This window comes from Macaca thibetana, chromosome 11, assembly GCF_024542745.1.
Source record: "Macaca thibetana thibetana isolate TM-01 chromosome 11, ASM2454274v1, whole genome shotgun sequence".
Taxonomy (NCBI): domain Eukaryota; kingdom Metazoa; phylum Chordata; class Mammalia; order Primates; family Cercopithecidae; genus Macaca; species Macaca thibetana.
In genome coordinates, this window is record NC_065588.1 from 98971032 (window position 1) to 98997698 (window position 26667).

Below are 26667 nucleotides of genomic sequence, written 5' to 3' on the forward strand. Positions count from 1 at the left end.
ATTTCTAGATGTCAACAGTGAAGAATCTTAGAAAAGAAATTTTAACATTAGGCACAGATAAAATTAAATACCTAGGAATTGACTTTAACCAAAGTGAAAGATCTCTATAATAAAAGCTATAAAATACTGATGAAAGAAATTGAAGAGGAAACCCAAAAATGGAAAAATATCCTATGTTTATGGATTGGAAGAATGATTATTGTGAAGATGTTTGTACTACCCAAACCAATCTACATATTCAAGGCAATTCTTATCAAAATACCAATGACATTCTTTACAGAAATAGAAAAAAAATTCTAAAATTTATATGGAACCAAAAAAGACTCAGAACAGCCTAAGCTATCCTAAGCAAAATGAACAAAACTAGAGGAATTACATTACCTGACTTAAAATTATCTTCCAGAGTTATAGTAACAAAAACAGTATGGTACTGACATAAAAACAGACACAGAGACCAATAAAACAGAATAGAGAAACAAACCCACACACCTACAGTGAACTCATTTTCAACAAAGGTGCCAAGAACATACACTGGGGAAAAGACAGGCTCTTCAAGAAATGGTGCTGGGAAAACTGGATATCCATATGCAGAAGAATGAAACTAGACCCTTAGCCCTCACCATATACAAAAATTAAATCAGGATGGACTAAAGATTTGAATCTATGACCTCAAACTATGAAACTGCTAAAGGAAAACACTGAAGAAACCCTCTAGGGCACTGGCCTGAGCAAAAATTTATTGCGTAATGCCCTACAAGCACAGGCAACCAAAGCAAAAATGAACAAAAGGAATCACACCAAGTTAAAAAGCTTCTACACAGCAAAGGAAACAGTCCAATGAAATGAAGAGACAACCAAAAGAATGGGAGAAAATATTTGCAAACTCTACATCTGACAAGGAATTAATAACCAGAACCTATAAGGAACTCAAACAATTTATAGGAAAAAAATCTAATAATCTGATCAAAAAATGGACAAAATATTTGAATAGATATTTCTCAAAAGAAGACATACAAATGGCAAACAGGCATATAAAAAGGTATTCAATATCATTGACTATCAGAGAAATGCTCATCAAAACTACAATGAAATATCATCTCTTCCCAGTTAAAATGGCTTGAATCCAAAAGACAGGCAATAACAAATGCTAGTAAGAATGTGGAGAAAGAGAATCCTCACACACTGTTGGTGGGAATGTAAATTGGTATAATCACTATGGGGAACAGTTTGGAGGTCCCTCAAAAAACTAAAACTACCATATGTACAAGCAATCCCACTGCTGGGTATATACCCCAAAGAAAGGAAATTAGTATATAAAACAGATATTTGCACTCCTGTGTTTGTTGCAACATTGTTCACAATAGCCAAGATTTGGAAGCAACCTCCATGTCCATCAATAGATGAATGGATAAAGAAATGTGATACTTATATACTATTCAGCCATAAAAAAGAATGAGATCCTGTCATCTGCAACAACATGGATGGAACTGGAGGCTATTCTATTAAGTGAAATAAAGCAAGCACAGAAAGACAAACATCAGAAGTTCTCACTCATTTGTGGGATCTAAAAATCAAAACAGCTGAACTAACAGAGTTAGAGAGTAGAAGGAAGGTTACCAGGTCCTGGGAAGGGTAGTGGGTGGTTAAGGGGGTGGTGGGGATGGTTAATGGGTCCAAAATATAGAATGAATAAGACCTAGTATTTGATAACACAACAGGGTGACTATAGTCAATAATAATTTAATTGTACATTCAAAAATAACCAAAGGAGTATAATTGGATTTTTTGTAACACAAAGGATAAATGCTTGCAGTGATAGATACTCCATTTTCCATGATGTAATTATTATGAGTTGCACACTTGTATCGAAATATCTCATGTACCCTATAAATATATGCACCTATTATTTACCCATAAAGATTAAAAAAAACATTTTGAGAATGATTATGCCTTCTTATTTAAATAATTAAGTGAAAATAGGAAACAAAGATATGAATGTAATGTACACAGAAGCTCCTGGGACATGAAATTATGAAATTAGTACTCCTTCTAAAACAAACAAATAAACAAAACCCAAAATGGTCAACACTTTGTAATAGTGAGACATTTGAGACACTAAGCACAAAGTCTCCTATACTCTTTTTAAACATCCAACCCTCTTTCCCTACATTGTACCTATGAGAGGATTTGGAGAGGGACAAATAGCAGAAGGTGCTATAATTGACTATAGAACCATAAAAGGGGCCTCTTCTGACCTTTACAAGTTTTTTTCATTACCCTACACATCCAGAATAAAAGCTTTTTTTTTTTAAACTCAGCCAACTACTTGAATGTTGGATCTTCAAATTAAATACAAATATATATTTTAAAACATCCTCAATAACTAACAAAAAAACCACTTTGTTATTTGGTACATGGACCATGTCTCAATACCTTGTTTATTTCTCCCACAGGATTAAATCTCAGTACATAGTGAATGACCAATCAATCCTCATAGCTTGAGTATAGATTATTGACTTACATTTACGAGATGCCTTCTGGAAACTCTCCTATCCCTCAACTCAGAAGTCTGACAACATGTGTAGAGAAAACCTGTGTCTAGAGCATGCATTGGCTCAGAGCAAAACACACCCAATATTGTCAAACAATTGGTTGTTGACAAAAATTCAACCTTTGTTTAATGGGGAAAATGTGGTTGGCAGGCAGAACCCAAGTCTTCGAAGGCATTTTTTATGGTGTATGTGTGTTTTATTTGCTTTTATTTCCACATGTATTAAACAGTCATCCTATCTCACCTTGGGCGATTGCAGCCCTCTTCAGTAGGTAGATCCCTCCAGCCATCTTGGACCATTTCTATGCCACAGGCAATGTTTTCTTCTTCCCAAATTTTATTTTGAAGTAAGTTCAAGGAAATTCAAAACAGCAAAGTTGAATGGAAAAAATAAGTCTTTTGTTCAGCATGTACAGTTTGAATTTTTTCAGGGAATATTGTACTTTCCTTTTATTACACTTTATTTTGGAGGTTTTTTTTTTGTTTGTTTGTTTTGTTTTTTTGTTTTTTAACAGAGTCAGAAGAACCCTAAGTCAGGAGGCTGTCCATAGCTGAGTCTCATGGACAGATGTTCAGCTCAAACACACAACAAAGGGTCTGTTGTGATGTTGCCAATTCTATTTCATGAAATCTTTTTTGGTATAAACTGGAGAAAGCACTTTGTTCAGTTAAAGATTTTTTTTTTCTTCCCTACCAGTTGTCTTTGCCAAGGTCAATGTTTCTATTACGTGGGGGAAGCATACCCGCCCCCTGGTGGCTGATTTACACATAGACATTTTTCTTTCCCAAGACCCATTAATCTCAGGAGCTAAAATGTCCTAGTGTGGTGTACATTCATTTAACAAACATTTATTGAGCTCCTATTGTGTGCCAGGCAATGTACTAAGTGATTCAAGTTGGGAAACCCAAAGTCTTCCTCTGGGTCTTTTATATGGCAACCAACCATTCAAGCTGTTCACAAGGTGGCCACTTCATCTCCCGTGCTTCGTTTTGTCAACAATGAGCTGTATTATATCTGCATTACTTATCCCAAAGCATAGTATCAAAGATACAAAATGATAAAATAACAGCAAGTGTGATCATATGTTGTAAATTAGATGAGGTTACTCCAGTGCTTAAAATAATTTAATGTCTTCCCATTGTCCTTAAAATAAAATCCAACCTCTTTTTATGGACTCAAAGACCCAGCATAATCTATGCACTGCCTCCTTGTCAACCTCATGCCACACCATTCTCCCCATGGAGAATCTCACCCCTTCATACAGGTCAACTGTCATTTTCTTGAAAGTGCAATTTCCCCCGCAAGGCCCGTATATTTACTTTCTCCTCCCCTTTATAAGCGTCTTCCTACTCTTCACCTACCTCTTATTTATCTTCTTTCTGAAGGCCACCTTCTCAGGAATTTCTTTGCTAAGTTCTAGTTCTAAAAATAATTCACTTTATTATATTATTTCTTAGAATCTTATTTTCCTTCACAAGTCTTATCCTGTATAGCAAGTATGTATTTATTTAAATTACTGTTTTTGACCATCTTCTCCACTAAAGTGAAAGTTCCATGAGGACATGTACCATAATTCACTACAGTCTATCTTGCACCTGTAAGTAGCATCAATTGGAATTTGGGGAATGAATGAATAAATGAAACCTGTGGAATGTTATAGAAATGTGAATTTATTATATATAAATAAGATAATATGAAATATAGAAAAAGAATAGGAAAAGCAGTTGAAGAAAGAGAAGATTGGTGCATTTAATATGTATTATTGAAATATGAACTTTTAAAGTTATTTTAATTATTCAGTTATATAATTTATATGTTATGGCTGCTTAATTAAATAGAATTTAGAATGGTATAACCTAAGCTAAGTTTGCAGGTGACAAAACTGGTGTCTAAAGACATGAAGTGATATATATAAGGTTATACAGAAGCAGTAACAAGACTAGACTATATGTCTGTGATTCCTGACCTGGAGTTCTTTTGACTACATTGTGTTTATTTTTGTTCAACATTATTGTTATGAGACCTCATTTCTTAAGGCTTTATAGACTTATTAAACTTTTGTATTCTATTAAAGTTAGACTAGAGCATCTATAAACAAATTGCTTAATAATTATTGAGCATCTTCCGTCCTGATGTCCTGGAACTAATATATATATATATATATATATCTTAACTCGACTGCCTTCTCCCTTCTCCTCCTTCTCCTTCCCTTCTCCTTCCTTCCTTCCTTCCTTCCTTCCTTCCTTCCTTCCTTCCTTCCTTCCTTCCCTACCTGTTCCCTTCTATTTTACTATTTCCTTATTGGGAGCATTTTGTCACCCTTTGTGCTCCAAGGGTACTTTCTGTCTGGAAACTCATTTCCTCCATTATGGGAAATTTTCTTGAATTATTTTTTATAATTTTTCCCTCCATTTCCTATTTTTATTTTTCTGTACTTCTGCTTTTCCTTCATTTCTGCTCAAATAACTGTAATTAACAATAGCCTTTTGATGATATTTGAGTATTTCTTTTTATAACAAACTGTTCTTATTTCAAAGCCACAGTATCTTGTCTTAACTTTTTGAGGAAATGAATGGCACTATTTTTGAAATTATTTTTTCTTTGCATTTTTTTCATCTTTGTTTCTTTTCCCTCATTAGCATGTTTAAATCACTGTCTTTCTTGCTGAGGTTTTCCTGAAAGATCTGGTGATTCTTGGATGTCCATTCTTATTTAAGAGAGAATAGAGTTGCCAGACAAGATAAGGAACACTCATTTGAATCTGAATTTCAGATAAACAATGAATACATTTTTAATATGTCCCAAAGACCACATTTTTATTTGCTAAATCTGGCAACCCCAAGAGAGGGGCAGGAAGCAGCTGAAGAAATGTCTGTGTACGTGGATAGGACTTGTTGACTACTGGGTGTTACTAAGGTGATCTGGCTGGGCTGTTTCACTAGAGGATGCCTAACCATTAGCATCTTTAGGTGTTTACTGAGTACACAGAGCAGAATCATTCAGTCTTTAGCCCAAAGGCTAAAAATTGGCTGTCAGTGTTCTGGGAGCCAAAGTAGACCAGGAGGTTGGCGTTCTCACCATTCAGAATGTACTGTTTCAGTAACTCTCCTTGTTTTCAGTGGGGGTGCTCCTGCCCTGAGTAGTGCCTGCCATCTCTTGTCTAGATCTTTCTGAAACATGTTCACCAGAGAGTAAGTCTTCAGTCTCCTGCCAGGAGGGTGAAGAAACTGATACTCAAACAGACTATTAACAATTCTGCGTCTTCCTCAACTGCATCCCCACTTTCACATGTACTTCTTGCTTCCAATTCCTGAGCCTTTCCAGGGTTTTGCAATGCAAATCAGGTTGCTTCTGGGTTTTGTCCGGTCAACTTAAATTTCAGCCTTCATGGTTCGGCTAAGCCAGTTACCCCTCTACCATCTGCTTTCCATCTTCCAAAATGTTGTTGTTGTTGTTTTCCTCCTAATTCTTTTTTTCTTTATGAGTGAATGTCTTTAAAATCAGTCCCTTTATTGTCTTTTTAGAGAGCTTGGGGGATGGAATGTAACGTAAAGCATATGTTAAATCTTCCATCTGCAACTAGAAGCACAGCCATGAATTTTCAAAGTGACTACAGAAGAGTCATTTAATTTCTCTTTTCTCAGTTTTCTTTTGTAAAATGAGATGACTAAGGGAGATGAGCTTTGATAAACCCCACTCAAAAATTTTATGATTGTATAATCTCCTGCACTATTAACGGAAACCTTCCAAACGAATTATGTTTTCAGTCTTTTAAGGGAGAGACAAAGCCATGGTCTACATTTTCATCAATATTAAGACTTCTCACCACCACTTGCCACAACAGGACCTTCAGCAAGGACTTCTCTGAAGCTTGTTTTCTCTCCAAATGGGGAACTAATATGAACTTCCATTAATATAAATTTCCATCAAAAGCCCGCTGTGATTAGCAGATGAGTTAACCCATCAGAAAGTACTTCACATATGGACACTTGCTATGCAAATATTAATTGATGTAGTTGTTCTTTGGAGTATGCACCTTCTCAGCACAATAATTCTTGGTCTTTTTAAAGTCTTCTGCCTGGGGAATCATAGTATTTACCTTAAATCACATAGACTTATTATAATTAGAGTTACTAGTCCCTGCAGGTTACCAGTGAATCTTCTTTCTAGAAAGCACTGAGGCCTCAAAGACATTAGTAATACTATTAAAGGAGTTACTCTTAATTGAAAAACACTAATGTATCGGATAATCTGCTAAATGCTTTATATACATTTCCTCTAATCTTTACAAACATCCTGCTAGGTAAGTCATATTTAACCCATTTTACAGATGAGGATATTGAGGCTCATAGAAGTTAAGTGATTTGGTCAAGTTCACTCACTCAGCAAATAGTAGAGTTGGGATTCAAACCAGGTCTTTCTGGCACCAAAACCCATGTATACTTTTTGCTTTTATGCCATAATGCTTTCTTAACCCTTTAAAAAACACTAATATCACTTACAACATTGAAGCCAGAATGAGCTTGGTGTGATTAGCAATCCTTTGGTTCATTTATGGTATTCGATTCTGACATTCCCAAAAGAGATTCTGAGTTCTGTCAGCATCTGTTGGTCACACTCTACTAAGCCCCCTTCTTTGCTCCTGTTGTTGTTCTCCTTCAAATACCATTTCTCCCTTTCTCTGTCCAGTGACTGTCTACTCATCCTGTGGGGCTCCATCAGGGTACAATTTCATTTTTGTTTGTAAGATATGGTCTTGCTCTGTTGTCCAGGCTAGAGTACAATGGCATGATTATGGTTTACTGCCGTCTCTACTTCCTGGGCTCTAGCAATCCTCCTGCCTCCGTCTCCCTGGTAGCTGGCACTACAAGCATGTGCCACCATGCACGGCTAACTTTTTTGGGTTTTTTTTTGTAGAAATGAAGTCTCGCTATGTTGCCCAAGCTGGTCTCAAACTCTTGGCCTCTGGAAATCCTCCAACCTCAGCCTCCCAAGGTTTTCCAGCCTCCCTGGAATTACAGGTAATAGCCACTGTGCCCAGTTAAGGTGCAACTTCTTTGTGGAGCTTTTCTTTACTTCTCCAAGCAAAATTAGTTGCTCCCTTCTCTATGTTCTCTGTACATTTTAGTTCGTACCATAAAAAATTGCCTCTATGTAACCATTTTTGACCTACGGATGTGGCAATTTTATATCGTTTAGCCGATATCTCCTTATCCCATTGTATTACATTTTGGGATGGCATGTGTCTATCCCCTCCCCATTCCACGCCACTAGAATATGAGTTCCAAGACAGTTAACAATAAGAGCTGACTTTCTGTGTGCTTCCTAGGGGGCCAGGACTGTCCTACACACTTTAAGTAAATTAACTCTTTTAATTCTTAGAGCAACTGTGTAATGATGATACTTTTATATGCATAGTACCACTATCTAAGTGAGGAAACTGAGGCACACAGAAGCTGTATTTGTCAAGGTTCTCCAGAGGGACAGAACTAATAGGATATATGTCTATATGAAAGGGAGTTTATTAGGGAGAGTTGGCTCACAGTTAAAGGTGAAGTTCCACACAATAGCCACCTGCAAGCTGAGGAAGAAAGAAGCCAATAGTGGCTCAGTATGAGTTTACAAGCCTCAAAAGCAGGAAAGCCTACAGTGCAACCTTCAATCCATGGCAAGGACTGAGAGCCCCAGCAAACCACTGGTGTAAGTAGTCCAAGGGTCCAAAGGTCAAAAATCCTGGAGTCTGATGTCCAAGAGCAGGAGGAACAGATGGAAGCATCCAGCATGGGAGAAAGATGAAAGCCAGAAGACCCAGCAAGACAGATTATCCCACCTCCTTGCACCTGCTTTGTTGTAGCCATGCTGGCAGCCGATTGAGTGGTGCCCACTCACATTGAGGGTGGGTCCAGTCAACTGACTCACATGTCAATCTCCTCTGGCAACATTCTCACAGACACACCCAGAAACAACACCTTACCAGCTGTCTAGACATCCTGCAATCCAATCAAGTTGACACCCCGTATTAATCATCACAGAAGCTAAATAACTTGCCCAGCCTCACAAAACTTGACAGAGCTTGGATCTGAGGCTAGGTTATCTGTCTTTAAGATCCAGAGTCTTAACCATTTCTCTAAAATCCTTCTATTACTATTCTGTCTGGTTGTGTTTTGTTCACCACTGTATTCCCAGGGCTAGCACAAGGCTAGGTAGGGGCCTACTAGGTACTTAGTAAAGAGGTGAATTAAAGAATTTTGTACCAGTCACATTTACTGAGCACCTACTCTGTGCTCCCAGATGTTGTGGTGGTAGGCACCAAGAAAAATAAGGCCCAGTCCCCGCCTTTATGGAGATGGTGGCCAAGCAGGGGCCCCTGGAAACAGTGTTGCACTTACATTGAGGAGGCTGAAAGTCAGAGGTGAGGTTTTAGGAGAACTGTGGATGGCCTGTTGTGTACCTGGAGGTAGAAGAGGTGATGGAGAAGCCCTGAGAAAGGAAAGGTAGAATTATCCACGTGAAGGAGGGTCCAGGTTCAGTGCAGATGTGTTCCAGACAGATGGAGCAGCTTATGCAAAGGCCCTGAGTTGGGGCAGGGTGCAGGGAGAATGGAAAAGCAGGGCTGCGAGTTCAAAGAATGTAGGACTGGGGGCCCTGGGTCATAGGGCCTAGATTCTGTATCATTTATCTCCTTAGTGACTTTGGGTAGATTTCTTACCTCCTTATGCCTCAGTTTCCTCTTCTGTAAAATGGATATAATAACAGTAACTGTCTGGTGAGATTCAAAGGAAGAATTGCCTTAGTTATACTCATAAAGTATACAGAATAGTGTCTGGTTCATAGAAAATGCTCAAACATAATTCTTAAGGAGTTAAATTTCCCGAGTGTGTAGAAGTTCATCAAAGAAAATATTTGCTTCAGGAGAGTTAGAAATTTGTGATTAGGGCTTCTGTATTAGTCCGTTCTCCCACTGCTATAAAGAAACACCTGGGACTGGGTAATTTATAAGGAAAGAGGTTTAATTGGCTCACAGTTCTGCAGGCTGTACAGGAAACATAGTGGCTTCTGTTTCTGGGGAGGCCTCAGAAAGCTTACAATCATGGCAGAAGGCAAAGGGGGAGCAAGGCGTCTCACTTGTCAGGAGCAGGAGCAAGAGAGAGGGAGCAAGGTGGTGCTGCACACTTTTCAACAACCAGATCTTATAAGAACTCACTCATTGTCACACGGACAGTACCAAGAAGATGCTGCTAAACCATTCATGAAAAATCTGCCCCCATGATCTAATCACCTCCTACCAGCCCCCACCTCCAACATTAGGGATTACAATTTGCTGGGGACAAAGACCCAAACCACATCAGCTTCAAACTGCGCTCTCATAATTATAAAGTAGTTAGAATAATAGCCATCATGTATTGTGTGTGTAATAGGTATTCTATGGCATGCTAACCTCAAACAACCTTGGGAAGAAGGTACTACTGTCCCCATTTTATACATGAGTATGTTGAGGCACAGGGAGGTTAAATCATAGTTTCACATTAACAAATACACAGAAGACAGGTTTTAAATCAGGCATTGGCTTTCTGAGTCCTTGTGCTGAGCCCCTTTGCCATGATGATTTTCTGGTTTGCAGTTTTAAAATGAGAGGTTGGATGCAGTGGCTCATGCCTGTAATCCCCAGTGGTTTCGGAGGCCAATGTGGGAAGATTACCTTGAGTCCAGGAGTTTGAAACCAGCCTGAGCAACAGCACAATCCAGCCTTTAAAATGACAAAAAAATTTTGAAAATTAGCTGGGTGTGGTGGTGGTCACTGCCATAGTGATGATTAGTTGGGCCTGGAGTTCAAGGCTGCAATGAGCTACATAGTGCCACTGCACTCCAGCCTGGGAAACAGAGCAAGACCCTGTCTCTAAAATAAATAGATATATAAATAAACAAACCAATAAAATCAGAGTGAGATGGCAGGGTCCTAAATCAGTCTTGGTTTAATGGGGCTATTTGAAAAGAAATAAACAAAAAAAGTACAAAGGAATGAATAAATGCTCCTATGACATATTCTTGTTGGTTTCCATCACTTCGGGCTTCTTTCAATTGATTGATCATAACTCCATTCCCTTGGGAAAAATCAGGAAGAGTTTACATGGAGCTACAGGTCACTCCTTTGGGCCAAATGTTTAAGAAATAATCAGTGGAGTGTTCTTCCTTCTTTGTTTTTCATCTTCTCTTAAAATTTTAAACTAAGCAAAAGATTTCATCTAAGTTTTCAGACTGATGTCTTCAAAATAAAATATGTTAAGAGGAAAAAACCCATAAACATGTCAGAATTATGCATAATTTTAGAAAGGAAGCAGTAGGCTGTAGTGTTAGAACTAAAGATTTTAGAAGCCCAGAGTGTCAAGCCTGTATGAGACTTTAAAGATCATCCGGTAATGAAAGAGTTAAGGTAAAGGACCTGCTCTTGAAACTTGTGACCTTAGATAAGTTATTTAACTTATCTGAACACCAGATTCCTGTCTCTTACGTGGGGATAATAATAATACTTGCCACGAAGGTTATGACATGAAGAGTAAATGCGTTCATTCATGAAAACTGCTTCCTACGATGCCTGGCAGTCAGTGTGCAAAGTTACTTTCCCGAGGTCATCTACGTAGTTAATGTCAGAAAACTGAATTTTCACTCCTAATCCTGTTTTCCAGGCAAGTATTTTTTTTAAACAGCAGATTATTATGAACATTCTCAACATAATTGATATTTGAGTTTCATTGTGTGTGTTTGCTTCCAGTAACTAGATCGATTCATGTTTGTTTTCTGTTCTTTTTCTCTTCTGATATTATGATATTAATTCTATATATAGACAGCCTTTTCATAAATTTCTGAGCAATAATATTAGTCCTAGGCTAAAGCCAGACAGCTGAATTTATGGTGTGTATCCTTTAAAAATTATTGTTATCTCAAACAACTTTACAGGAAAAAAAATAAATTGATGTTAAATCTCAAATATGTGCTTGTTTTTAGCTGAAAATTCCAAGCAGAATTACCTAACTATTGAAAATCTTCAGAAAGAGCTGTAAGTTGATGGATATCTCAGTTACGCTGATTTGATCTTTACCCACTATATAAATGTCTCAAATTATCACGTTTCCCCCCAAATATGTATACATATTATGTATGAATAAAAATAATTAAAAAAGAAAAAAAGAAATAGCTTTAGTTATTATTAGTTAGTATTAGACAGTGGCGACAAGGCAAGAAATTTAAATATGATCTAATTGCAAGATTTAACATCTAGAAACCTTTTATTTTCTGAAATTAAACCAAGATATAAAGACATAGAATCAAGTTACCTAGAATGTGCAGGGTCAGAAATGGAGGGCATCTTGTCTCTAGTTCATTTTATATTTTTAGGCAGTGGTTAATCAGTGAAATTATGTCATGAGTTGGGGAGATCTCACCATTTCTCTTATCATTTTCTTCTAGCCATGCTTCACCAAGGGGTTTAGGGGGGAGATTCACAGTGGAGGGAATAAGGATTAGGACCTAACTGTATTCTGAGAAAAAGTATGTAATTCGAAGAGGTCATCAGGAAATCATTTCCCAAAGAGGGCACTTGTCTTTGAAATCCGTTCTCACTCCTGATCTAACAAAGCCCTAGTTCATTGAACCTCAAAGGATGATCTTAAGCAGCTGGTTTGGGCTGGCCAGCTTTGATGGCTGGGGCATTTGAACTGCAGGGGTTGGAGGTATCCAGGGGTAGAGGGGTGGTTAAAATGGTTTATTTCCATTTAATTGTTTGTATTATCTGTTCAGGATTCCTCTTAAGGAAAAATGGGCTTCATCCTGTGGGAAATGAACATCTCATAATGAGTATTATGGAGACTTAGACAAAATAAAATCACTTTTAAGAGCCCAATTTGATGTTCTGGTAAATTAGTTCATCTAATCACTTGGTGCTTCTGTGATGGATTTAGTGTGCAAGGGATATCTGCACTTTCACATCCCTGTCCCTTTAAGTTCCTGCAATCTGGAAGGCCCCTTCACAGATTTCTGCACTTTCTTCAAAGATTCCCCAATAACCTTCCCAAATCACTTACCTTCAAAATTCAAAGGACAAGATTTTACATTCCTTTGGTGTCCTGGGAGAGGGGCAGAGGGACTAGTGTTCTCTGGACTTGCCTTCATCTTGGAGAAGAGAGTTGAAAGTAAATCATAGGATGGAATTTGATAACTTTAGCTTGTCCTCAAGAAGAAGGATTAATTTTCTTCCCTAATATATTCCTCCTTGTCTGGGCTGAAGCATTGCTGCATTTGATCTCACTAGATTCCTCTATTAGAATATAAGTTCCATGAGGACAAAGATTTGTCTAGTTATGACTATATCCTGAGTGCCTAAGACAGTATCTAGCACATGGTGGGTTCTCATTCATTTAAATGAATAAATGAATGACCCAATGTGTCAGTAAGGTAACCTGGGTTGTGCTGCAGTAAACACAACCTTTAAATCTTAGTGGTCTATCTCTTATGCACTGAGGTCAGCTGGGAGCTCTGCTCCATACCTCCTCCCATTGGAACCTAGGCTGACAAAAAAGCTGCCATCTTGAATTTTGCTTATCACTGGATAGAGGAAAAGAGAGCTGTAGGTTTTTGAACCAGCAATAGAAAGTTCTGGCCTGGAAGTCATATATGATCCTTTAACTTACAATTCATTGGACAGAACTAGGCACATGGTCCCTGCCAAATCATGTGGAAGTATGTTTGCAATCTGACTATATTCCAAAACTATTGATAGCAATAATGCCTACTACATTTAAGGAAGGCTGTAACCTAATTTTTTAAGGGAACTTGGCCATTATTAGAATTTTGTTGAGGCCATGAGACAGCTCCATTTCCCAGAATTACTTTTAGAGTCGTAAACTAATCGCTTTGAATCATGTGTCTTAGTCAGTCTGGGCTGCTATTAACAAATTACGATAGACTCTTGGCTTAAACAATAGAAATTTATGTCTCACAGTTCTGGACGCTGGAAAATTCGAGATTGTGGTGCCATCATGGGTAGGTTCGGATGAGATTCCTCTTCCTGGTTTGCTGATGGCTGTCTTCTTGCTCTGTCTTCACATGGCCAGAGAGCAGAGAGAGGAAGCAAGTTGCCTTGTGTCTCTTCTTAGAAGCACAATAATCATATCACAAGGGCTCCATCCTCATGACCTTCTCCTAAAGACCCTACCTTCTAATACCATTCCACTGGGGGTTAGGGTTTCAACATATGAATTTCGGGAGAACACAAACACAAAGTCCATAATACCATGCATTCTTACAAAAGCAATATCACCCCAAGAGAATGAAAATTGGCTCTTGGAGGATGAGAAAATTCAGATCTTATGACGGTTTGTGGACCTACAAAGATTCACACTACATAAACAGACATATAATATATGTGTGGTATTTACATATCATGGTGGAGACAATTAGGAAAAAATGTGCAGAGGTTGCAGTCAGCCAAGATCACGCCACTGCACTCCAGCCTGGGCAACAGAGCGAGACTCTGTCTCAGTAAAAAAAGTAAAAATAAAAATAAATAAAAAAGCATTTTTAGGGAACAATAATGAAAAAAAGGTTGAGGAAAACTGCTTTAAACCAATGAGAAGTTAGCTTATATCTGAACTTCTTGTTGCTGGTGATTTTTGACAGGAGAGGTGACTCCCTGGGGCTTGTGAATTATTTCTGCTGGTGTGAAGAGATGATGTCTCCACTTCAGGCCACGTTCATGAAGTGATTTCATGCATGGTTTCAGGATGAAACTGTTTTACCTCAGATCATCAGACATTAGATTCTCTGCATCTGCTATTCTCTAAAACATCCTGATACCAGCAGGTTGAGCAGGCCTATAAGTAGAATATTACTGATATTCTAGCAGTAGTACTTTCAAGGCAAGGAAAAACTTCTCTCCCACAACCCACCATTTAGGATAACCAGTCCCAACAGATGGGTTCTGTGCTAAATAATGGACTGACTAGTATTTTTGTTCTGATATTTTGATCATTTGAGTTTGGAAATTTCACTCTCAGACTCAGGTTGGCTTATTAAATATTTGTTGACTTCCAGAGAAAACCCTTATTTTTAAGTGAAGATAAAATAAGCAAAATATCCTTTTCTTATGTTTTTAGTAAACTTGAGTTAGAATTGTTGCTCCCTGTATTTGAATTGCAGATTGAGCACTTATGAACTGAGAGACTTTCTTTGAGTTATTTAATTCCTTTGTGCCTTGGTTCCCTCACATGCTAAACAGGGATAATAATAGTTCCTACTTCATAAGGTTGTTGTAAGGATTAAATAAAGTATATAAGCATTTTAAGCTTTTATAAATTGGCAAATAAAAATTGTAAGTATTCATCTTGAATAACATGATGTCTTGAAATATGTACGGATTGTGGGATGGCTCAATGGACCCTAATTAACATACATATTACCTCACTTTTTGTGGTAAAAATGCTTAAAATCTACCCTCTCAGCAATTTTCAAAATATAATGCACTGTTATGAGCTTTAGTCACCATGTTGTACAGTAGATCTCTTGAACTTATTCCTTCTATCTAACTGAAATTTTGCGTCCTTCGACCAATATGTCCCCAATGCCCCTACCCAAGTGCCTCTGGTAACAACCATTCGATTCCCTACTTTCAGAAGTTCAACTTTTTTGAATTCTACATATAAGTGAGATCATGTGGTATTTGTCTTTCTGTGCCTGGTTAACTTCATTTAACATAATATCCTCCAGTTTCATCCATGTTGTCACAAAAAGATTTACTTCTCTTTCAAGGTTGAATAATATTCCATTATATATATGTACCATATATTTTTAATCCATTCATCCATTGATGAACTCTTAGGTTGATTCTGTGTCTTGGCTATTGTGAATAATGCGGCAGTGACCATGGGAGTGCTTTGACATACTATTTCATTTCCTTTAGATACATACCCAGAAGTGAAATTGCTGGATCATATAGTAGTTCTATTTTTAATTTTTTGAGAAACCTCCATACTATTTTCCATAATGGCTGTACTAATTTACATTTCTACTAAGAGTAACTGAGGGTTCCCTTTTCTCTACATCCTGGTCAACGTTTGTTTTCCTTTGTCTTTTGTGTAGTAGTCATTCTAACAGGGTGAAACATCTCATTGTGGTTTTAATTTGCATTTAACTGATGATTAGTGAGGTTGAGAATTCTTAGTATGCCTGTTTGCCATTTATACATATTCTTTTGAGAAAGAATGTCCTTTGCTCAATTTTGAATCAGGTTATTTATTTTCTTGCTATTGAATTGTTTGTTCCTTATATATTTGGGTTATTTATCCCTTATAGCAGCAGTCTGCAATATTTTTGGCCTACTTGTTTCATGGAAGACAGTTTTTCCACAAACTGGGCTACAGGGGCATGGTTTCAGGATGAAACTGTTTTACCCCAGATCATCAGACAGTAGATTCTCATAAGGAATGCACAAACTAGGTCCCTCGCATGTGTAGTTCACAATAGGATTTGTGCTCCTATGAGAATCTAATGCCACTGCTGATCTGACAGGAGGTGGAGCTCAGGTGGTAATGCTCGCTCACCCACTGTTCACCTCCTGCTGTGCAGCCTGGTTCCTAACGGGCCACAGACCCGTACCAGTCTGCAGGGCTTGGGGACCCCTGCCTTTTACAAGATGTATGATTTGCAAATATTTTATCCCATTCCATAAATTGTCTTTGCATTCTGTTGATTGTTTATTTTACTGTGCAGAAGTGTTTAGTTTGATACACTCTTATTACTCTATTTTTGCTTTTGTTGTCTGTGCTTTTGGGGTTGTATCCAAAAAATCTGACATTGTCTGAACTAATGTCATAAAGCTTTCCCACTATGTTTTCTTCTGGTAGTTTTATAGTTTCAGGCCTATGTTTTAGTCTTTAATACATTTTGAGTTGATTTTTTATATGATATGGAATAAGGGCCTAATTTTATTCTTCTGTATGTGAATATCCTTTATTCCCAATATTACTTGTCAAAGAAGCTGTCCTTTTCCCTTTGTGTTTTCTTGGCACTTTTGTCAAAAACCAATTGACTATAAATTCATGAGTTTATTTCTGGCCTTTATTCTGCTCCTTTGGTCCATGTATCTGTTTTTATGCCAGTACCATGCTCTTTTGCTTGCTATAGCTTCATAGTGTATTTTGAAGTCAGGTACTGTGATGCCTCCAGCTTTATTCTTTTTGATCAAGATTGCTGTGTCTACTTGGGATCTTTTGTGGTTCCAGACAAATTTTAGAAATGTTTTTCTATTTCTATGAAAACATCATTGGAATTTTGGTTGCATTGAATATATTCAACTTTTCACCATTGAGTATGATGTTAGCTACAAGTTTGTTGTCTGTGGCCTTTATTGTACTTCTGTACCTAATTTGGTAAGAATTTTTATCATGAAAGATATTAAATTTTGTCAAATGCTTTTTCTGTATCTATTCAGATTATCATATGGTTTTTGTCCTTTATTCTATTAATGTGGTGTATACCACATTTATAGGTCTATGTATGTTGAATCATCCTTGCACCCCGGGGAAAAATTCAACTCGATTATGGTGAATGGTCCTTTTAATGTGCTGTGGATTTCAGTTTACTATTATCTATATTCATCAGGGACGTAGACCTGTATTTTTTTTCTTGTAGTGTCCTCATCTGGTTTTGGTATCAGGGTAATGTTGGCCTTGTAAAATGAGGTTGGACATATTCCCTCTTCAAATTTTTGGAGGAATTTTGAGAAGGATTGGTATTCATTCTTCTCTAAAAGTTTTGTGGAATGCAAGAGTGAAGCCATCAAGTACTAGGCTTTTCTTTGATGGAAAACTTCTTATTACTGATTCAGTCTTCTTACTCATTATTGATCTGTTCAGATTTTCTTCTATTTCCTCATTATTAATTTTTGATAGGTTGCATATATCCAGGAATTTATTCATTTTTCTCTAGGTTATTCAATTTGTCAATGCATAATTATTCATAATAGTCTCATGATCCTTTGCATTTCTGTGATATTCGTTGTAATGTCTCCTCTTTGATCTCTGATTTTACTGGAGTTCTCTAATTTTTGTTAATCTAGCTAAAGGTTTACCAATTCTGTTTATCTTTCAGAAAACCAACTCTTAATCTTATTGATCTTTTCTATTGCTTTTCTAGTCTCTATTATTTATTTCTACTCTGATCTTATTATTTCCTTCTTTCTACTTACTTTGGGCTTAGTTTGTTCTTCTTTTTCTAGTTTCTTGAGGTATATACCATTAGGTTTTTTGGGGGGACTTTCTTCTGTGTTGATGTGGGGATTTATTGCTATAAACTTTGCTCTTAGAACTGCTTATGCTGCATCCTGTAAGTTTTGGCATGTTGTGTTTCCATTTTCATTTGTCTCAAGATATTTTTTTAATTTCCCTTTTAATTTATTCTTCAACTCATGGGTTGTTCAGAAGCATGTTGCTTAATATCCATATAGTTGTAAATTTTCTGAAGTTCCTCCTGTTGTTAATTTCTAGTTTCATACCATTGTGGTCATAAAAGGTACTTATTATAATTTCGATCATCTTACATTTGTTAAGACTTGTTTTGTGGACTAACATATGATCTATCCTGGAGAATGTTTCACGTGCATTTGAGAAGAGTGTATATTCTGTCTCTGTTAAATGGAATGTCATGTATCTGACTGTAAGGTTTATTTGGTCTGAAATATAGTTCAAGTCCAATATTTCATTATTAATATTTTGTCTGCATGATCTGCCAATTGCTGAAAGTGAGGTATTGAAGTCTTCTACTACATTGTATTACAATCTGCTCTCCTTTCATGTCTATTAATATTTGCTTTATATGTTCAGGTGCTCCTATGCTGGGTACATATGTATTTACAATTATTATATCCTCTTGATAAATTAGCCCCTTAGTATAGTCCAAAATTAATCTCCAGTGTTAGAGGTGGGGCCCAGTGAGATATGTTTGGTACATGGAGGCAGATCCCTTATGAATGGTTTGGTGCGGTCCTTGTAGTAAAAAGTGAGTTCTTGCTCTATTAGTTCATATAAGAGCTGGCTGTTAAAAAGAGCATGGCACCTCCCCCTTCTCTCTTGCTCCCTCCCTTGCTATGTCACACACTTGCTCCCCTCTGCCTTCTTCCATGATTAACATTTCTTGAGGCCCTCAACAGAAGCCTTCCTTTGTTGGTGCTGTGCCTCTTGGGCAGCCCATAGAGCCAAATAAACCTCTTTTCTTTATAAATTACTCAATCTCAGTTATTCTTTTTTAGTAGTGCAAAACAGACTAATACACCCCTTTATCACTATATAGTGACCTTCTTTGTTTCCTTTTGTGGTTTAAATATCTCATATAATAATTATTATCTAAGAATTTTTAACAGTATCTAGAGTATAGTAAGTCCCACACAAATATTAATTACTGATATCCATTGTTGCGTTATCAGCATTTTAATCATTATTCCTCATACATCGTCCTCAGTCTTTTTTCTTGTTATAAAATGAAGGATACAAGGTTGTTTTTCAATGCCATTTTTGGATATTCATGCACCTCAGCTTTGACCATATTAGTATTCACGGCAGACACTGTAGGGTTCCTGGACACAGCCTCAGTCACAATTTGCTTTTCCCTGGAAGCTTTCGGAGATTGGATTAGGAATGCATGTGCAACTCAATAATCTCTAACTGGAAGTTGCTGGATGGGACTTCAGGGAAAGTTTGATTCACAAAACTCTACCCAGAAAGTATGATTCTTTGACACTTAGTTCTTTCTGCCTTTTTCTTCTTACCACCTGGAATGCAGATGGATTTGATTGCAGTTGGTGTGACAGCCATCTTATGACTGTGATGAAACAACCATGATACCATCACTTTAAATACAATGAAGCAAATGATAGAAAGAGGTTAAATCCCTGGCAGAATCTTTGGACAACCACATCACTCTGGACAAATTTCCTCCTGACTTTTTGATATGTGAAAGAAGAAAATGTTTATGTGTTGAAGCCATAGTTTTCCATTGCTTTCAGGAGAAAGCATTATTAGTTAATGTACTGTTTTTACCTATATGGAAATGTGTAAAATGTGAATGCTTTAAAAAATAAACGGAAAATGGACACACACACACACACACACACACACACACTCTACTGGTAAGAGGCATATTTCCAAGACATACTAGGAGTGAAAAGTTTTTAAGTTTCTTTCTTTCTGAATTATAAATGTAAGGGTTATTTCATATGATAATGGATAAATAACCATTTGTTCTTGAAATATCAAGAAAAGGGCTTCCTGTTTGATCATCTCTGCTTGATTAAGGTTTTTTTTGGTGAAATTAAGTACTACTTAAACTTCACAGAAATTATATTTTTACATTGTTATTTAAAAGAACAGATGTTCATAGCTAGCATTTATTTACATTTATATGCTTGACATCATGCTAAATGTGCAGTCTCTATGTATCTATACACATGCATACCCTCAGTTAATCGATTAGTCTTATATCAGTCTTAAGAGACAGGTACTGGGTTTTTTTCAGTATATATAAGAATATTCAAGGCTTAAAAAGACAATTTACCTAATGTTAAATGAAGATTATTGATGGAAAGCGACAGAAATTAACTTGGCTGATTTAAGCAAAAAACAGATATGTATTTAGAGGATATTACATAACATGCAAAATTGTTGGGGGGCAAGAGTACAAAGATCATGAGTTATTTAGCCAGAATCAAGGTCCATTAATGCCACTAACACCGAGGCCACTGATACTGGACTTAGGACATTTCCACTGGCACCACTGGACTGCAGCCATAGGAACTTGATCTTGCTTGACCTAAAGGAGATTCTACAGGGTCCCTATTTCTTAGTGTCAGTAGCTCCTAATTTAGAAATTTGCCTGGCTTCATTTATTTGGTAGATTCTAGACCTCCTGCTTAAAGTTCAGCTGTAAAGGAGGTTGGAGAAATGAAATTTGCTTTCCAAAGTGGGAGGTGAGCCATACCTCCTATGAAGATTCATACAAGGAAGGGTATTTTCCAAGCATTGGAAGGAATTTCAAATATTAGCCAGCCAAAAAGAATGATTCTGTACAGCTAAGTCAAAATTCAAACCCAGATTTCTCTAACAGCAAAATCCAAACTTTTAACCACCATCCTGAAAGGCTCATAATTTGTAGTAAGAAATCCAGCTTCCAAATTTTTAAGACAACAGAGCTCCCAACTGATTCCAGGGGGATAACAACACTGTTATATGTATTTCTAAGTCATTCTCCCCCTTCCTTCTCTTTAGGGGTTTTGTCAAGGGTCTGGTGGCATTCCCACTAGGTGAATTGACCAAGAGGTGACATTATTTTCTTTGACAACTGTGCTGACAGTTTTATAAGTTGAAATAAAAAAGTTGTATTATCTATTAAGAAGCATATATTCCTAGATGGACAAAGTGATGGTGTGAAGTGAGTTTTGGAACTGGAATCATAAGAAAAGGCCCTTTACCTCCCCTTCCTCACCTGACATGTTTCCACTAAAATGGTGCATCTCAGCTGAACTGTTCAGCTATTCTCTGCCAGTGCTCACTCTGAGAGCCCCTCATCCCTTGGGTAGGATTGGCAAATCTGGGTGATGAGAACGTAGGCCATTTCTTCTTACTAATGGGTGGAGTCTCCTCTATTTCTTATTTGTGTTGCCTCTAACCCTTGTTTCCTGTCTCCATGTGGAAACACTGATGCCTGGGAAATGTCACCATCCTCTTTTAGCTGCTCTCCTCTGGGGTCAGCTGGGAGGTGAGGTGGACTTGTGACTGGCTGGACATGTAAGCTTAGTGGCTAACTGGAGACCCATACCTTGTTACAGGAGTCTCCAGGTCTGGATCTAGAGAGATAGAGAGAAGAGTCTCATTTTGTGTTCCCCAATGGAGACTATTTCCACTTTATTGGATAAACTCAACATTTTGGTTCTCAGTTGGCTATTATACATGAATTAGTCTTAGGCTCTGAGGAAATTTCAGAGTCAGCACCCCTGGATTCAAGTATATCTACTTAATACTTTTGGCAAAGTAGTTAGCTCTCCTGAGTCTCAGTTTCCTCAGCTATAAAGTGGGAATAATGTCATCTGCTTCGCATGTATATAACCACAGTAAGGGCTAAAAGAGATTTCATGTATTAAATTGTTACATGACCAGGCCTGGGGTAGGTATTCAAACCACATGAGCTAAAAGGAATTTTAGAAACGACGGGGACTATTTACCTTTTGAAAGAATAACAGCTAGTCGAAACTGGTAAAAGAGAAAATCAGTCTAAGTTCTAATGTAGTAGCACTTAGAAAAAAATGTTTATTGAATTCCTGTCATTTTCTCCTTTAAAAGTAACTATTACTTATTGAGGACTTACTCTAGGCCAAACACTTTACCAGTATTATCTTATGTAACCCTAACAAGAAACCTTTGAATTCAGTTCTATTATAAGCAGTCCCATTTTGCAGATGATAAAACTGAAGCTTAAAGATGTTAAGTAGTGCAGTGGCAGGCCTGGTGGTGGAGGTTGGGGCTGTCTGGATCCAGGATCAATACTCATAACTACATACTGTCCTGAGGGCACAAAGGAAAATTTGGCTCAGTCTCTCCCATCCCATAATTGCACACCCCCAAATGGTGGAATGCGAATGAGAGAAGTCAACTTTCCCTGTGAGCTGTAGATCAGAATTCAAGCCCAAGTTTGTTAGCTGTAACACCTGCAATCTGAGATTCTAAGCAATATCACCTTGTGTCCTGGGTTCTGTGTAACTTGTCTGCACAGATGGATGTCTTCCAAATTCTGGCACTGAGGTCCATAAGAGAACAGTGAGATGCGGCACTAACTGCTCAGGCCATCTGGATACCCTGTCAGGACTCCTTGGTTTGTTTACTCATCTCAGTTGGCTACATAAGTGGTAAGGAAAGTGGTCAGGGGCCTGGTTTCATTTGGAGAGCTCTGGGCTGTTATCTTGCTAGGTTTTCCCCTTCTTCTGAATGTGATACCTATTCAGGGACAAAGTTCCGTTGAATAAGCAAGCTGTGTTTGAAGGCAGCCATCCAGGTCCAGAACAGTCCATCTATTCAGAATCTGATCTCTTGACAATGGGGGCTCTCAGGGTTATTGTTATGATAATATGTTCTAACTCTTTCTTCCCAGAGCCAGGTAGGTTCCCATGAAAAGAGTGGTGTTGGCATTGGATATTGTTTCTAGTAGCAATTTTCCTGGTATGGGCGACAGGGACTGAGCGGTAAGATTGACTCTTACTAAATGGGTCCTAGCAAGGGCTGAAGGTGGGGAGTGGGTGCAGTGAGGTAAGCACAGGCCTGCTGGGGACCCTGCACAACCACGATGACCACACACAGTGGTCCCGGAAGGAAGGATCTGCAGGGCTAGGAAGAAACTGTGTCGTGTGTGTGTGTGTGTGTGTGTGATGGAGGAGTCTCATTACATTGGTAATTGTAATTGTAATTACCAATGTAATGTCAATATCCCCAATTCACAGTCATTCATTCGTTTATTAAAAATTATTGATCAAGTGCTTCTCAATTGTTAGGCAGTCTGCTAGGTGTTTCAGGGCAAGACTACCATGTACAACCTGCACAACTATCTATGGCCATCCTTCTTTAGAAAACAATAGATAAAAACATGATGTAGTCCCTGCTACAAAGGACTTAGTGTCCAGGGCCCAGAGAGGAATTGAATGGGCGGGTAGGAGAAGTGAAGCTTTCTTTGAGCTGGAAAGTTGTGACATTTGAATTGCATGTCAGGATGAAGGTTGGATCAAGAAACATGAAAATATGAATAAGGTTGAGAGAGAGAATATTGAGACAAGTTGTAAAGGGGCAGGAAATGCCTGGCTATGTGTATAGAATGATGAGGAGTATAGTTTGAGGCAAAGGGTATGTGAAGAAAAGCAGTAGGAAATAAGGTTGGTGACAGGTTGAGACCTGGAATTCCAGGTTAAGGAGTCTGTGTTTGACTGTGAAATCATGTGGATAGGTAATGTGAACAGAGTGTGTTTCAAGTAAATTAATCTGGTTGGAACATCAGTAAGGAAAGAGACTGGAGTCAGGGAGACAGGGTAAATATATGTCATTTAACAGTTCTTTATGCTCTGACTCAAGCTGTCAATTTTGTATATTTTTATATAAGAGCAGTGCCTCTTAAAGCAAACTGTTCAGAGGTGAACCAGGATTATTATTAGGCAATTATATATACAAATTAAAACAAGAACATGTTTGTGTGACTTGGCTCATTCGCCTATGAGTGAATTTACGTATAACTGACATTTCATATATCCCATCTTTTTTTTTTTAAGAAAGAATTATATAAGAAATAACATTTCTGTGTTTGAAGAATTCCTAGCAATGCTGTTGTAGACAGCTTGATCAGAGATGGGAATGCTCTAGTACTACTCCTTAGCTTTTGTATCCACCTATTTGGGCCAAGTGTGGAAGTTCCTTCCAACCTTACTGCCATTTCCTTGCATGTGAAGTAAGCTTCACTAATGGGACATTCCTGGATCTTGTCTCATTTCTTGCCTCTTCTGATGCAAGTAGAGTAAATAATCTAATTGGTGAGTTTGAGAAAAGAAGGGGGTATGCATAGCTCAGCCACTCACTCTTGGGTGTGAGCTGCCTGTAGGAACCATGTGTCCTCCTCTGTGTCTCCAGGCCATAAGGTTTTTTAGGGTAAGATTTCACATGTGGAGACCTATAGTACTCATGCTGTTTGTCATTGCATGGGAAAATTGGTCTAATTCTAGGTTTTGGTATTAGGAAGCCTATTTGCTTAGTGTTTCAGGAAAAATTCTCAAATATAACCATCAAGGTGATGTTTTGATTTCTCTTCTGCTTTACTTGGTGGTCTTATTTCTTGATTGACTCAGAACTTGGGCAGGGGAAGAAGTGTGCTCCTCTTCAGGCCTCTGAAACTTTACCAACACAGTGTGGCTGGAGGAGGTATTTGTGTTTTCACAGAAAGTAAGATGGTATTCATGTTTTGTACAAAAGAGAATTTGTTTCTGGCTACAACTCCAAGGAGAAAGGTACTCTTTCTTCCAGATAAGGTCTAAAATGCACATTCCAGCCCAATATCCCCATGGAAAATGTCAGTTCCCAGGAGTGAACAGAATTATCAAAGAGAACTCAGATGTAGAGTGCACCTGGGAAAGACAGGACTGCAGCCTCACACAGCCCCTCTCCTTAATAGAGAAAGCTGCAGGGAGCATTTTGCAGAGGAAAGCAACATCTTCTGTAGGAATCAGTTAACAGCAAAAATGGTACTTCAAGCAATTCACAAGCAAAGATTAACTCATCTCAGTAAATAGCATTAAGAACTGTGGTAGGCTGAGTAATGATCTCCCAATGATGTCCACATCCCAATCCCCAGAACCTGTGAATATGTCGCCTTACATAGCAAAGGGACTTTGCAGATATGTTTAAGTTAAGGACATTGAGACAAGTAGGTCTCCCTGAATTATCCAGGTGGCCCAATGTATCACAAGGGTCCTTACAAGAGGGAGGGAAGAGAGTCAGAAGAATCACTTCTGTAATTCTTCACAGAAGTTGTGATGACGAAAGCAGAGGTCAGGAACTCAAGAGAGAGATTTGAAGATGTTGTACTCCTGGCTTTGAAGATGGGGGAAAGAACCACCAGCCAAGGAATGTAGGAGGATTCTAGAAGCTGGAAAGGCAAGTAGATTCTGCCTGAGAACTTCCAGAAGGAACCAGCCCGGCTGACACCTTGACTTTAGCCCAGAGACCTGATTTTGAAGTTATTACAGGACTGCATGAAAATAAATTTGTAATATGTTAAACCACTAAGTTTGTGGCAATTCATTATGGCATCCAATGGGAAACTATTAAATACTACAAGGACCCTAAAATAAAAGTTAAACATTACAGCAAGGATGCCTAGAAGAAGTGGATCCAATTCTGGAAAACTAGCCTCTTAGCCTCACTGCCTAAGACCTCTCTCCACCCCATTAATAAGAAATAACTGAAAACTAATATGAGAACATTTATAGTGCATACATTTGTATATTTCGCTGTATAAGGGTTTGTATTGCTGATTGTAAGCTTAGACATTCTAAATAAATTCTTTCTTCCAAAATTCCTAGCTAAATAAACTTTTAGGTATTGCTTTCTATATTTTTTAAACTTAAGTAGACTTGTACTTTTTATTAGAATCAGGGTTCTGGTATTAAGAAGGGGCTATAGGTAAAAATCCCTTCAAGATAGAATTCTGCCGTGAAGAAGCCCATTTATTTCTAGGAGTGGCATTTGTTACCATGTAATAATTGGCTTGGTGAGTTATTCAAATCTCTGTTTAAAAGTCAATTATTAAAATTCTCTGTTTGATATTCTCTCAGGTTCCCTATTACCTACAAGAGAAGACCCATATTTCTTATGCTAGGACAGTGGTGAAAAAAATTCCCTTTGTGGGAAGAGCTCTGAGCAGTGTTTGATTGTCTATGATGCTTGAAGTGACAGAAGGCCAGAAGTATGGCTCCTATGTTGATTCATGGGCAGTTGGATGGTCAGGTGCTTACTGGGAACAGGATTGGAAAATTAGTGGCAAGAAAGTCTGGAGAAGAAGTACATGGGTAGATTATTCAGAATTGGCACCGAAGGCGAAGATATTTATATTTCGTCTGAATGTCCACCACAAGTCATCCCTATAGAAGAGGTGTTTAATAATTAGATGGACAGAATGTTGCACTCTCCTATAGATGTAATCACACTCTTTCCCTAGCCACATCAGTCCTTGTTCATTGGGACCACGAACCAAATGGTCATGGTGGCAGGAATAGGCTAAGAACATGGATGTCCCCTCTAACCTAGATAGGACTACTGAGTCAATCTGCCATCAACAGAGACCAACACTGAGTTATTGATATGACTATTCACAGGTGAACCGGTGAGCTACTTGATGACAGATTGACTGCATTTGACTTCTTTCATCACGGAAAGGGCAGAGATTCACATTCACTGGAATATACACATATTCTAGAAATGGATTTGCCTTCTATACATATAATACTTCTCCTAGTATCATGATCCATGGATGAATGAAATGTCTTATC

The 26667-nt window shown here is 37.9% G+C and overlaps 1 long non-coding RNA gene across 2 annotated transcripts in view; it reads left to right on the forward strand.

Annotated features, from left to right (window-relative positions):
* The window catches only part of LOC126931786 (uncharacterized), a 216440-nt gene extending 208630 nt beyond the window's left edge, over positions 1-7810 (forward strand). The window contains exon 3 of one of the 2 annotated variants that reach the window (XR_007717923.1): positions 7470-7810. This is a non-coding gene — a long non-coding RNA (uncharacterized LOC126931786). The remainder of the gene's footprint in view (positions 1-7469) is intronic. The other variant, XR_007717924.1, reaches the window with a different exon arrangement.
* The last annotated feature ends 18857 nt before the right edge of the window (positions 7811-26667 follow it).